The sequence below is a fragment of the Triplophysa dalaica genome, chromosome 18, assembly GCF_015846415.1.
Source record: "Triplophysa dalaica isolate WHDGS20190420 chromosome 18, ASM1584641v1, whole genome shotgun sequence".
Taxonomy (NCBI): domain Eukaryota; kingdom Metazoa; phylum Chordata; class Actinopteri; order Cypriniformes; family Nemacheilidae; genus Triplophysa; species Triplophysa dalaica.
In genome coordinates, this window is record NC_079559.1 from 13038183 (window position 1) to 13050256 (window position 12074).

Below are 12074 nucleotides of genomic sequence, written 5' to 3' on the forward strand. Positions count from 1 at the left end.
TACCATAGTTATATTTCCTACTTAAACAAGAGAAACAAAACACTCATCGAACGCACTAGCAGCCATCCTACCAAGATGGCGCAACATTCAACGCAGCATCTATATAGGCTATTCAAGAAGGGAGAGGGCTCAATTTTTGCTACATTTTATTTTAAGTTATATTGTATTATATTGAAAAGCAAGACAAAATATAAAAAGTGCATTTTGATCATTCAGTTTATTCAATAGTGAAAAATTGGCTAAATAAATACAAAAAGCAGTGATCAGTGTGCCATATTCGGCTTTGGCCAAGAATTTTTATTCCTGTGCATCCCTAGTATAAAGACCTTACATAATGTACCATTTTGTTTGTATACTTGCCCTAAACGGACAAACTGTTCTGCAGAACGCATTTCATAAAAACGTTATTTCCTTAAGTAGCGGAAACGTGACAAAATCTCAGTGCTGTGACAGCCATCGTAGTGCTTCGAAAGGAAGGGGTGAGCGATGGAGTGAGCCATTGATTGCAATTTGCCACCTCACCACTAGATGCTGCTAAATATCAATAACACGTCCTTTTTGAGTAAAATGTATGAGTGATTAGTCGCAAATGAATCTTTTCTAATGATTTTGTGAACCTGATCAGCCTTTGCTACAAAATATCTGTCTAAAAAAACTCACAGTGGATGTGTGTAGGCTATTTCTTTTGATAAATGTATTAATTAATATAACATTTGATGTCTTTTTCAGAAACCAAGGAATGAGGTGTTTCCACTGCATATAGCGGAGTGCTCCCCTAAGCATGTGGAAGCATACCGGCTGCTAGAGGCCAGGAAATACAAACTCTCACCTGAGGCCTGCGCTCTCTACCTGCTTCAACAACAGCACAAACTACTGGTTTGTTTGCATCCTTTTATTTCCAGGCAGATGTGATGTTGATAGGTTGTTAAATTTAATTCTAAAAAAAGGAAAGCTGGAGGAGCCATTGTTTTTTAATGTTTACCAACACACACACAGTCATACTTTAACACATTTCCCAGTGGAGACAGTGGGATGTGCTGGACCAGATGGAAAGGAATTGCATTGTTTACACGCTCTCACACACACACACACACACACACACACACACACACACACACACACACACACACAAACAAACACACTCCAGTTACATTTAGTTCATTATCATTGTTATCTATTAGAAATACTTGTCATCGGGTTTCCCTGATCGAAATGTAATTCTAACATTAACTTCTTTGTAATTCTATTTAGTTATTTACACAATATTACAATTTGTTTACATCTTACATAATTTATCTTTTTGTAGTTTTTTATTGGCAGCATGGTTATGTGTTGCTGTGGATGCACAGTTTTGCAACACGTATCACCTGTTAGTTGCTAGGAAACAGCATTTTTATAGAAGCCGCTCATTAGCATGTCATTATGATCCATTTTTGATGTGTCACATCTTTCATTGCTCAAAAACTGAAAACAAGAATGTAGAGTGTTGCATCTGTTTGCACATGCGTGTGTGTGTGCGTATGTATGTCTATAGGTTGTTATGGAAGAAAGATTTGTCGTTGCCTGTTTGCCAACACTGGTTTGTGCTCTCAGTCATGTGTGATGAAATAATTTAGTGGTAATGGAAAACCATCAGTGCAGAATGACATTTTGGTAATGTGTGTGTGTAAGCGTGTGTGTGTGAATGAGGTATTAACAAAGTGAGCAGTAATGTGTGTAACAGTTTGTGTCTGTTAAACACATTTACAGCATCATATATTTGCCCCGCTAGAACATTTGGCTCATTTATGAATCGTTTTGAATTGTAAAGTTCACCCAGTGATGTTAACCGATTTGCTGAATGGCAGATAAACATGTGCTATCTATATATTGGACGGTCTGGATTTGTTAAGTGCCAAAGAACTTCTTCATAGTCTTAATGTTATTGTTGTGGCTTCTGCCAATGCTACGAAGAATCCGAATCCAGACCAGATTAGTTTACCATATGTATGATTGGCTGCACACACAAAATATTAATATGCTGCATGGGTTTTTACATAGGCCAAAAAAACAGCTACAAAATAACACAATTGGCTGTATTCGCATTGATTATACTTGATTGTTTTAAATTCTGAAAGAACAGCCAAATAGAAAAAGTAAAAACCCGCACACTGTTATATGCAGGGCTTACACCTCATCAATGAATATGTATCTGATCAATAGAAATATTTTACCGTTTATACGCCTGGCTACTAAAAAAAACATCTGCATAAAACACTAAGAGCTTGGCCACGTTCATATAAATGCTAATAAAATTGAATCACCCTGCTGACCACATTACAAGCCTTCAATAGACATTTAATGTAATTATCCATCTTATTAACGCTCAAGAGGAGACAGTCTGGCCAGACTCCTTGATTGTTCTTTATCTCTTTTATTTCTTTTCTCTAATGTCTATAAAACCAGGTACAAAATGCTATTTTTAGCATTCTCATTCATCTATAGTTTTGATGAGTATTCTTTTATTCTATAAGTTGGAAAACAATCGAAATAAAGAGAGTACTGTAAGTATTTCCAAACTTTTGACTGGTGCTGTACATCAAAATTCGAGTATACGTGTACTTTTTATCCAAATAAATCCTGCGGTTATTTCAACCCACGGTTAGGTCAAAATGGGACGAACCCAACCATAGGGTTTAAGAACGTACTCAGTGGCTGGATATGTCCTTTTCTGACCCAATGTAAACATTTTTTGGAGTGCAGGGTTTGAGGAGATTTCCCACTTCCATGTGCTTTGAGTGTCCATAAAAGCACTATATAAATGTAATGAATTATTATTTTCATATCACATGATATTCTGTCAGAAATTGATGCCTTTTGGCATGCAGCTGAAGGTAGACTGAAGGGATGAAACAAGCACCACCTCACAGAGACTAACTGCAAAATCAGACGAAACCAGCCAACATGACCTGCTTAAACATTTTCAATCGTGCCTTATTGAAAACGATCAAAGCAACATGAAGTGTCATGCTTGCTGACAAAGATATTCTGCTCTCTCACTTTTTTCCTTTCTCTAAATATTTCCCATTAGACAGGAGAAGAAGCAATGACACAGGAGAAATCAGCCGAGCTGAAATCTTTTCCTTCCCTGCCAACTTTCACAATCATTTCTCTTCCCACTGTGCGAGAATTCATTAAAATTTCACCCAGCCCGTGGGCTCCCCTTCTTTCTCTCTCTTTATCAATCTGTCCCTCTCTCTCTCTCTCTCTCTCTCTCTCGTCCCTGCTCTCTCTCTGAATGAATGGAGCTCTGAATAATGTAACCAGTTTTAACAAGATCATAAAAACCTCCATCTAACATCCATACGCCGGTTAGCCGAGGTTTGAATCTTGGTGATCGTACGTGTGCGTCAGACGCGCGTCGTCGTTCTCGCGTGCTCGCGGGTACATGCGATCGGGCCACGTGCAGAAACGGCACTCAAAAAATCGCAGCTCTTCCAGATGCACGTTAACGCATGCTGAAATTCCGCAGAGGATGAAGGAGTGACGCAGGAGCTGGTGAGATGTGAGACTGGGGCGGCTGGAGGAGGAGGATGAGAGACAGAAAGTGAAATCAAAGGAGCAGTGATGTAAGAGAAGCCCCCATAGGTCTCTCAACTGTATGTGTGCTGAGAAAACTGCTCCGGCTCTCTGACTCACATGCAAATTCGAGAAGTGAATGTTATGCTTATGTTGCGTTATTTCTAGATCAGTTTAAGTAAGCGAACGTAGTAAAATGCTGTATTTATAGCACAGTGTAAACAGTGTTTACATACACGTTCACAGTAGGGGTGTCACAATATACGGTTTTGTCAATAACCATGATGTTCAATACTGTGTTAATTCTACATTTATGATATTATCGTTTCTCTTTTACTCACCCTCAAGTTGTTCCAAATGTGGTCAAAATGTGTATACATTTATTTGTTCTGGTAAGCACAGAGAATATATTTTGAAGAATATAGGAAAGCAAACCGTTCTGGGGCACTTTTGACTACCATTGTCATTTTTCCTACTATGATAGTCAATGGTGGCCAAGAACTGTTTGGTTACACGCATTCTGCCAAATATCTTTCTCTGTGTTCATCAAAACTAAGAAATACAGATGTGAACACCTCAAGGGAGAGTAAATGATAAAAAGATTTTGTATTTTTGGGTGAACTGTTCCTTTAAGAGGTTGAAAAATCTCTCTAATCCCTACACTCTACGTTTTTAGTGTGATTTGTTGGCCATAAGCACAAAATATAAAAGGTTTGTAAAAAAAATAAAAAGCCTATTTAAATAGGTCAAGCAATAATATCATTACCAGAACTCGTATGGCCATGAAAATCTGATGTCATTTCAGCCCTAGTTCACATGCATATGGAATGAGAAACAAGAAAACATCCCCAGAGAAAAAGAATACATAAATACATTTTTAATGAATAATAAAAAGTAATAATTGAATTGGAAAAATAAAATGAAAGCTAAATGCTAAAAAACAATGTGGTAAGTTATAAATAATATTATCAACCACAATGATATCATTTATGGCGGTTCATAATATAAATTGATATCAATGTTTTATTGGTTAAACATCTGATTTAGTGATAACAAGATATGTGGGTAGATGTTTGATTGTTGTGTGCATGTTTTTAAGTCTGTGAAAATAAAATGTGACCTGTGGATTGTCACATACACAACGTGGAACAGACTGCTGCAATAACTGTCATTCCAAGCTCAGTTAGTACATAAATATTGATGTTTTAAATTGGGTATGATTTTATGTGTTTTTGCATATATTGCCTGTTTTTCCTCTATATTTGATCTTGACATTTTTTCTTGATTCATCCCCATTTCATTTCAGCTGACATATGCAAACACGCCAATGGAAAAAAAGCCTCACTTTGGTAGACGCTGTCAGACATCACAGTGAGAATGCAATTCTAAATCTGTAACATCTAATTTTACGCTATCAGAAGGAGGGACATGTTCAATCTCACAGCCCTTAATTAGATCTCTGTCAGTCGAGGTGTGTGTGTGTGCGCGTATGTGTATCTGGGGGAAAATGTGTGCACGAACATACGCACGTCTCTGTGGGTGTGTGTTTGCGCTAGAGAAAAGGCGTTGATGTGAGAGAGACATTGAAATCAGTGCGCGTGTGTATGTGAATGTTTTGCGTGAGAAAATGTCATCATATGGTTTTGCGTATATTTGGATCTTTATGACACCTTTTGTGTTTCTGTTGAGTTAATAACCATTAATCCATCTCACACATTTTAGGATTTGGCACCGCAATGGGTGCTTATACAGAGACGGATACCATGACTACAGACTCTTAATGCATTTCCTGGCACCCCCCCTCATAGTAATGCAGAAGAGTCTGTGTGGAATATTTTTAGGGGAGTGTTAGACCGCTCCACTTGATTTTTATTTGGAGTTTTGACACCATGTGAGAAGAAACATTTGAAGCTGTTACAGTATACTTGCTGTTTATTCAGGCTTCCTAAACTAATGCCAGGAGAGTTTTTTAAGGCAGTCACATTGGATGATGTTCAGATTGAAATACCTTTTGTTCAGGTGGTAAATATAATGTGTGTATAAACCATTGCTGGTCTCAGCTTCACAGGCTACCGTTAAAAATGTTCTCTGTTCATTCGATCAACCAGCTTCTTGAGGTCATATTCTGACATGCTTTTAAAATGTGACCCTAGACCACAAAACCAGTTAGAAGTAGCATTTGTAGCAATGACCAACAATACATTGTTTGGGTCACAATTATCGATGTATTTTGGATGCCAAAAATCATTAAGGATATTAAGCAAAGATCATGTTGCATGAAGATATTTGTAAATATCCTACCGTTAATATATTTTTAAAAAAAAATGTTAGTGGATGCAGCTAAATAGCAAACAAAATGGCTGGAAACTACAAACTTCACTCCCTGCTGAATGCTCATTGTGAATTACACACTCTAGTTTGGTATCTATGTAAAGCTTTGAAATTCCGCTTTCAGGTTCATCTACTCTCTGCACAATGTCAAGCCAACAGAGAGCGTTAAAACAAACCTGTTTCTTCTTAGCTACGGACTGCTACAGCGTCTCTGATGGACAACTTTAAAGGCGATTTTCCATATTTTTTTGTATTTTTGCACCCTCAGATTCCTGATTTTCAGATGGTTAATATCTCGGTTTATCCTAAAAACCATACATTAACAGAAAGCTTATTTATCCAGCTTTCAGATGATGCAAAAATCTCAATTTAAAAAAATGGACCCTTATGACTGGTTTTGTGATCCAGTAGCCATTTACAGACCACTTTGGAAGATTGTCCAACGCTGGTCCAAATTAACTTCTTGTTTCATTTTTTCATAGTGTTCAAACGTTTAAACAAAATTCAAACAACATTATATTTAAAACCGAATCAAAACGATAAACGATCATTATTATGTCATCCATTTAAATAACTATTTTAAAATATTAAATAAAGTATAATTTTGTAATAAAAATCTGTATGTTTGTGCAACTATAATTTTGTCCAAAAAAATGTTAAGCTTTCAGATCAAAAACTTTTTAAGATAATGGTAAAAAATGCATATTGTATTTGTAAACAAAACAGTTTAAGCTGGCTGATGCATACATCCAGTTTTGGCTGGTTCTGATTGGCCACTTTCAGAACATTTGCAATAGATTTAAACACGACTCTAATTCTTATTCAAGTGTTTTATTTGAGACTCTCTGTACCAGCAAGTAAACAAGATGTGGGTGGCCACTATGCATGTTAATCAGTCCCTCTCTTCATAAGTATTGCGGTCTTGGCCATAATAACTTATATCGTCATCCAAACATAGTTATGTAAGAAGCAAAATCATCCCAACTATGAGAATAGAACATAGGCTTTTTGTGATCCTCAATGGCATTGCAAAACTAGGGGAAAAGGTTGGATTGGTGAGCGAGTGTGTGAAATGTGTAGTGTGCTCAGTCTACCATGTTTCAGCACCATGGACAGCTCCTTAAAAGAGAACGAGAGTGAGCGAGAGAGCAGTGTACTGACTGGGATTCATTCCCTCAGACTTTGTCTTTTCTTTGCCAAAGAGCCAGTTTGTCAACACTTCATTAAAGGTTCATCAAAGAGCTGACTGGTGATGATGAATAAATAATTTGCATAAATTATCAACTGATATGTTTGTGCTGTGTGGTGCTGAAGAATTCTGTAACTGAGACCTATTTTCTAAAGAGCTTTAATTTCAGTTAATCATAGTCACAAACTGTAATGTGCTGCTTGCTAGTCAGCTACAAATTGTGTGGATGATGGATTTTCTTTTTTTAATTTGGTTTAATTGAATAAAAACTGTATAGTCCATGTATTTCCCTTTAAAGGGATAGTTGACCCAAAAATAAACATTTGTTCACCCTCATGTCATTTAAAACCTGTATGTGACTCTTTCGGCTGTGGAACTCAAAAGAAGATATTTTGAGAAACGACTCAGTGGTTTGTGTCCATACAATGGAACTTAATGGGTGTTGTTTGGATACCGCATTCTTAAAAATTTCTTCTTTTGTGTTCTGCAATAGAAAGAAAGCCATTCTTGTAAGGATTTTCCTTTTAGGGTCAATGATCCCTTTAAATGTGTTTATTTCCTGCTACACTTTCTACAGTAGCATAAACCAGCTATCACACATGGACTTGCCACATACTACAAACCCAAACTGCCGTGTCTTGAATAGAATTGTGCTTGTGTTTAAAATAACCTCACAATCATATTATAGAAACATTTGTCTCCATAACGAAGATATTATTCTCTCTTTCTAAGTCTACATGTATATCTGTGTGTTGTGTTTGTATTGAATCGAGCAGTCTGTGCCTGGGCATATCCATCAGTGTGTCTGTGCTAGAGGTTAATGTGAAGTTGGATGGCTTAAACCTCCCCTGTAACTCAATCAACAGGTATGGGATCAGTACACACAGTTGCGGTATTGAGTTACAGTGACAGCGCTCTACTGCTCAACCAATGGCCATCATCCTGGCTTCTGGAAACTTCTTGCGTGTTCAGATGTGTCTGTTAGGAGAGAAAGCAGTCGTTCTGAGTTTTTGCGAGATGAGTACTGGTAATATTGGAGTGTGTGCGTGTGCAGGATGGTTGTAGTCGGTGGAAAGCGGAGAACACGATGAGAGACATAAGCCTCCAATACTGCTCAGTGTGTGCATGGGAGAAGGTAAGAGAAAAGAGACTTCAGACTAATAACTATATTGTTGGACGAACATATAAAAGTCTGTGATTAATTACATTTAGTTACATTTGGGAAACCATTTATGCACTTGAAGCACTTTTGTTTATTAATGCATGAATCGATGTATTTGGTATATACATGTGTATAAATATTTACATAGACTCTGTGTAAAAACATGGATACTTCTTCAGCGACAAGTTTCTGTTACATTTTTGCAATTTAAAGTTAATGTTTACACGTCTCTTTGTATTTGTTTACATTGTTTGTGCTTTGAGGATGCACTTGAACCAGCATTAAAATCAATAGGGGTTTTATGGAAAAAGATTGTCTTTAATGGAAACCTGTTAAAAGGATTGTAGAAAGATTTAAGATAGGGAAGGAAGGAGGCGGGAACCGGCAGACATTTAAGTAAAGTTTTAATATAAATAATAACAGCCGCCGGCGAACAAAACAAATCACAAAACAAAAACACGGAATTAAAACATACATACAACCATAAAATATGTTCGGGCCTGGTCCTCTCTCTTCGACGGTCCGGTCGCTCGTTCTCTTATATGCTCCCGATCTCCTACATGATTCGAGACCGGTGCGTGCACAGCTGGCGCTCAATAACAATTACTCACCGGTCTCGAACCACGGTCTTGCCCCCCCTACTCCACTACAAGGATCAATGTGGCAGATTTGTTTGATGTTTAGATTTATTTCATTAAAGATTGTGTACCACATGCAGTTTCTGCCAATCTCATATTAATCTTGAGTGCCTATACAGTAGTATTGCATATGTCGTATCTTCAGTATTTAGTTTGATCAAATTTATAAAAGAGAGAAACAGCTGTACGATTGTTTCCGGAAAAACTGCTTGAGGTGGGACTAGTGGGGAGAGTGAGATGGAACTACAGCACGAGCAAGCAACACATCAATACATCATCCCTTCATGTTTTGTACATTATGCACATACCAACAAACAAAGACATATGACTTAGTTTGACTTTTCAAACTAAGGAGTTTCAAACGACTAGAATTAGAAAACAAAGTGCTGGGGAAGTACAGAAATACAACGGGCCAACTCAAAAAAAAAAAGTTGATCATGTCAAGCATGAGATGCCAGCACGTTTATCAGTGTTAAGAAGTCAGAATGCATGACATAGCATAGCTCCGGTTTAATGCCCTAGAACTATGTGAATTATGACACATGTATTTCTGAATTTATATAAAGTAATCTGAGGAAATTTTATTTAGGCACATTTCAGGACATCCTCATTAGAAAACTATTGAAATGATAGTTCACCCAAAAATTGTCTGTCATCATTTATTCACCTCCATGTTGTTCAAAACCTGTATGTGACTATTTCGTCTGTGGAAAACCAAAGAAGATATTTTGAGAATGCCTGAATGGTTTTTGTGTCCATACAATGGTGGCCAATGGAAGGCAGTGTTGTTTGATTACATACATTCTTCAAGTTTAATTTTCTGTGTTCTGCAGAGGCAAGAAAGTTATACACGTTTGAACTTAAAGGGGATTTTCACTTGGTGGTGTACTCACTTTTATTAACAGCGGCTTAGGCATTAATGGATGCGTGTTGGGCAATATTAGGGAACAGCAAATTTACACTTTTATACAAGCTGTATGCTCACTACTTTACATTGTAGCAAAGTGTCATTTCTTCAGTGTTGTCACATGAAAAGATAACAAAAAATCACTCCAAAATGTGAGGGGTGTACTATAGTGTAAGTCTATACTATATCCTCATGTATATGCAAATGTGTTCTCATCAAGATGGTGTAATAAGTGTTTGGTAAAGACTTTGTCCCCTGTAGCATGTGAGACGGGAACTCACATTACTTGTGAACTCATATTGGTTAATACAGAAGGAACCTTAGTGTAACCAGATCAGCTCCAGGCTACGGAAAGTCTGATCTCTGATCATATCTGATGTTCCCACCCACGGCAGAGTCCATTTCTCTTTCTTCGCCACCGCTTATCTCTTTTCCTCTGTTAATCTTCTTCTAGCGTTTCACTGAAAAACTCAACAGAAATCTCATTTGGATTGATGAGATTCTATATATCACCCTCTCCAGATCCTTGTGCAGTCACCCCATTGGTTTACACTTTTTAAAATTAGGTTCTGAGGGGTTCCCCGCTGAGATCTTTGATCGTGATCATGTGTTATAGGCTTTGATCAGGCAGAAACAAAGGCAGTGTAGACGGAAGTTTGTTTCCCCTTGATAGAAGTTTAGTTAAATCTTGGAAATGTTGTAAATTATAATGATTTGGTCGTGAGGTAAACATCTTTAATGTATGTTTATGGGTAAAAGGAAGCCTATGGATTTTTTCATTTCTCCTAGCGACACATTCAAAAGGGATAGTTTACCCAAAAATAAAAATGCTGTCATTATTTACTCAACCTCAAGTTGTCCCCAAACTGTATACATTCTTTGTTCTGTTGAACACAAGGAAAGATATTTTGAAGAATGTGAAAAAATTAAACAGTTCTGGGGCACCACTGACTACTACAGTTGTTTTTTCCCTACTGTGGAAGTCAATAGTGAGCTAACTATTTGGTTACAAACATTCTTCCAAATATTTTTCTTTGTGATCAGCACAACAACAGAAAATTTATATAGGTTTCGAACAACATGAAAGTGAGTAAATCATGATAGAATTTTCATTTATTTGGGAACTGATAATGGAATATCCAGCAGTCATTTCACCCTATAGCCCAAGACTGGTTGCCCACTGGAGCTAAGCAGGGCTGTGCCTGGTCAATACCTGGATGGGAGACCTGTTTGAAGAGGTGTCGGGGACACTATACCGTTAAAAAGACCCATCATACAGATGAGACGTTAAACCAAGGTCCTGACTCTCTGTGGTCATTAAAAATCCCATGTTGTTCGAAAAAGGGTAGGGGTGTAACCCCGGCATCCTGGCCATATTCGCCCATACGCCTCTATACATCATGGCCTCCTAATCATCCCCATATGTACTAATTGACTTTGTAACTCTGTCTCCTCTCCACCAATAAGCTGGTGTGTGGTGGGCGTTCTTGCGCAATATGGCTGCCGTCGCATCATCCAGGTGCATACTGCACATTGGTGGTGGTTGAGAAGATTCCCCCTTCCATTTAATGCGCTTTGAGTGCCCAGAAAAGCCTACACTGTATAAATGTAACAAATTATAACTGCAATGAAAAAGTGTCGAGATAAAAATGAAAGATGACATTGGCATTTCAAATAACAGCATATTTACAAACAAACCGTTCATCTGTATGGGTGTTTCAGAGGTATAAGTCAATACACATTAATTATAGTGTTAAGATGTTGATGTATGTGCCCGGTTGTCCCTCAACTGCTTATTTCTGGAGTTAATGTTGCTGGTTGCTGTTTGTTTCTGTGGATCTTTTATATTAACATGCTACCTTCCTACTAAATCAAACTTTTTCATCACCATAGCCTCCCTCGAGATATTTGAGCCTTTGAGAGCATTTTATATGTGTTTTGTTGAGATATGAGTGCTTTGTGTTGCTTAAGTACTTTTTTGTACAGTAGCCTACCTCCCGTAGGACATCCTCATACTCCAAAAATATAGTAAATTAAGCTTTTTCAAAATTGTAAAAATGCAGACGGTTTTCTGTTAAGGTTAGGGTCAGAGTCTGGGTTATTGTTAGATTATAGGGTTCCTAACTAGCCGTGTTTAAAAACTATAGGAGTCTATGAAAAGGGCTCATTCAATAGATAGATAAGTAAACATGCATGTGTGTGTTGAATTTTGGGATCTCCTTCCGCATTTACTGTACAAACCTGTGATTCTGGCAAACTTTAAGAATGCAGATAATCTTCTGCACCAGT

The 12074-nt window shown here is 37.5% G+C and overlaps 1 protein-coding gene across 4 annotated transcripts in view; it reads left to right on the forward strand.

Annotated features, from left to right (window-relative positions):
* Positions 1-746: 746 nt before the first annotated feature.
* The window catches only part of rimbp2b (RIMS binding protein 2b), a 97535-nt gene continuing 86207 nt past the window's right edge, over positions 747-12074 (forward strand). For all 4 annotated transcript variants that reach the window (XM_056773041.1, XM_056773052.1, XM_056773046.1 and 1 more), the window contains exon 1: positions 747-876. The gene's annotated coding sequence lies outside the window, so the exon portion shown is untranslated. The remainder of the gene's footprint in view (positions 877-12074) is intronic.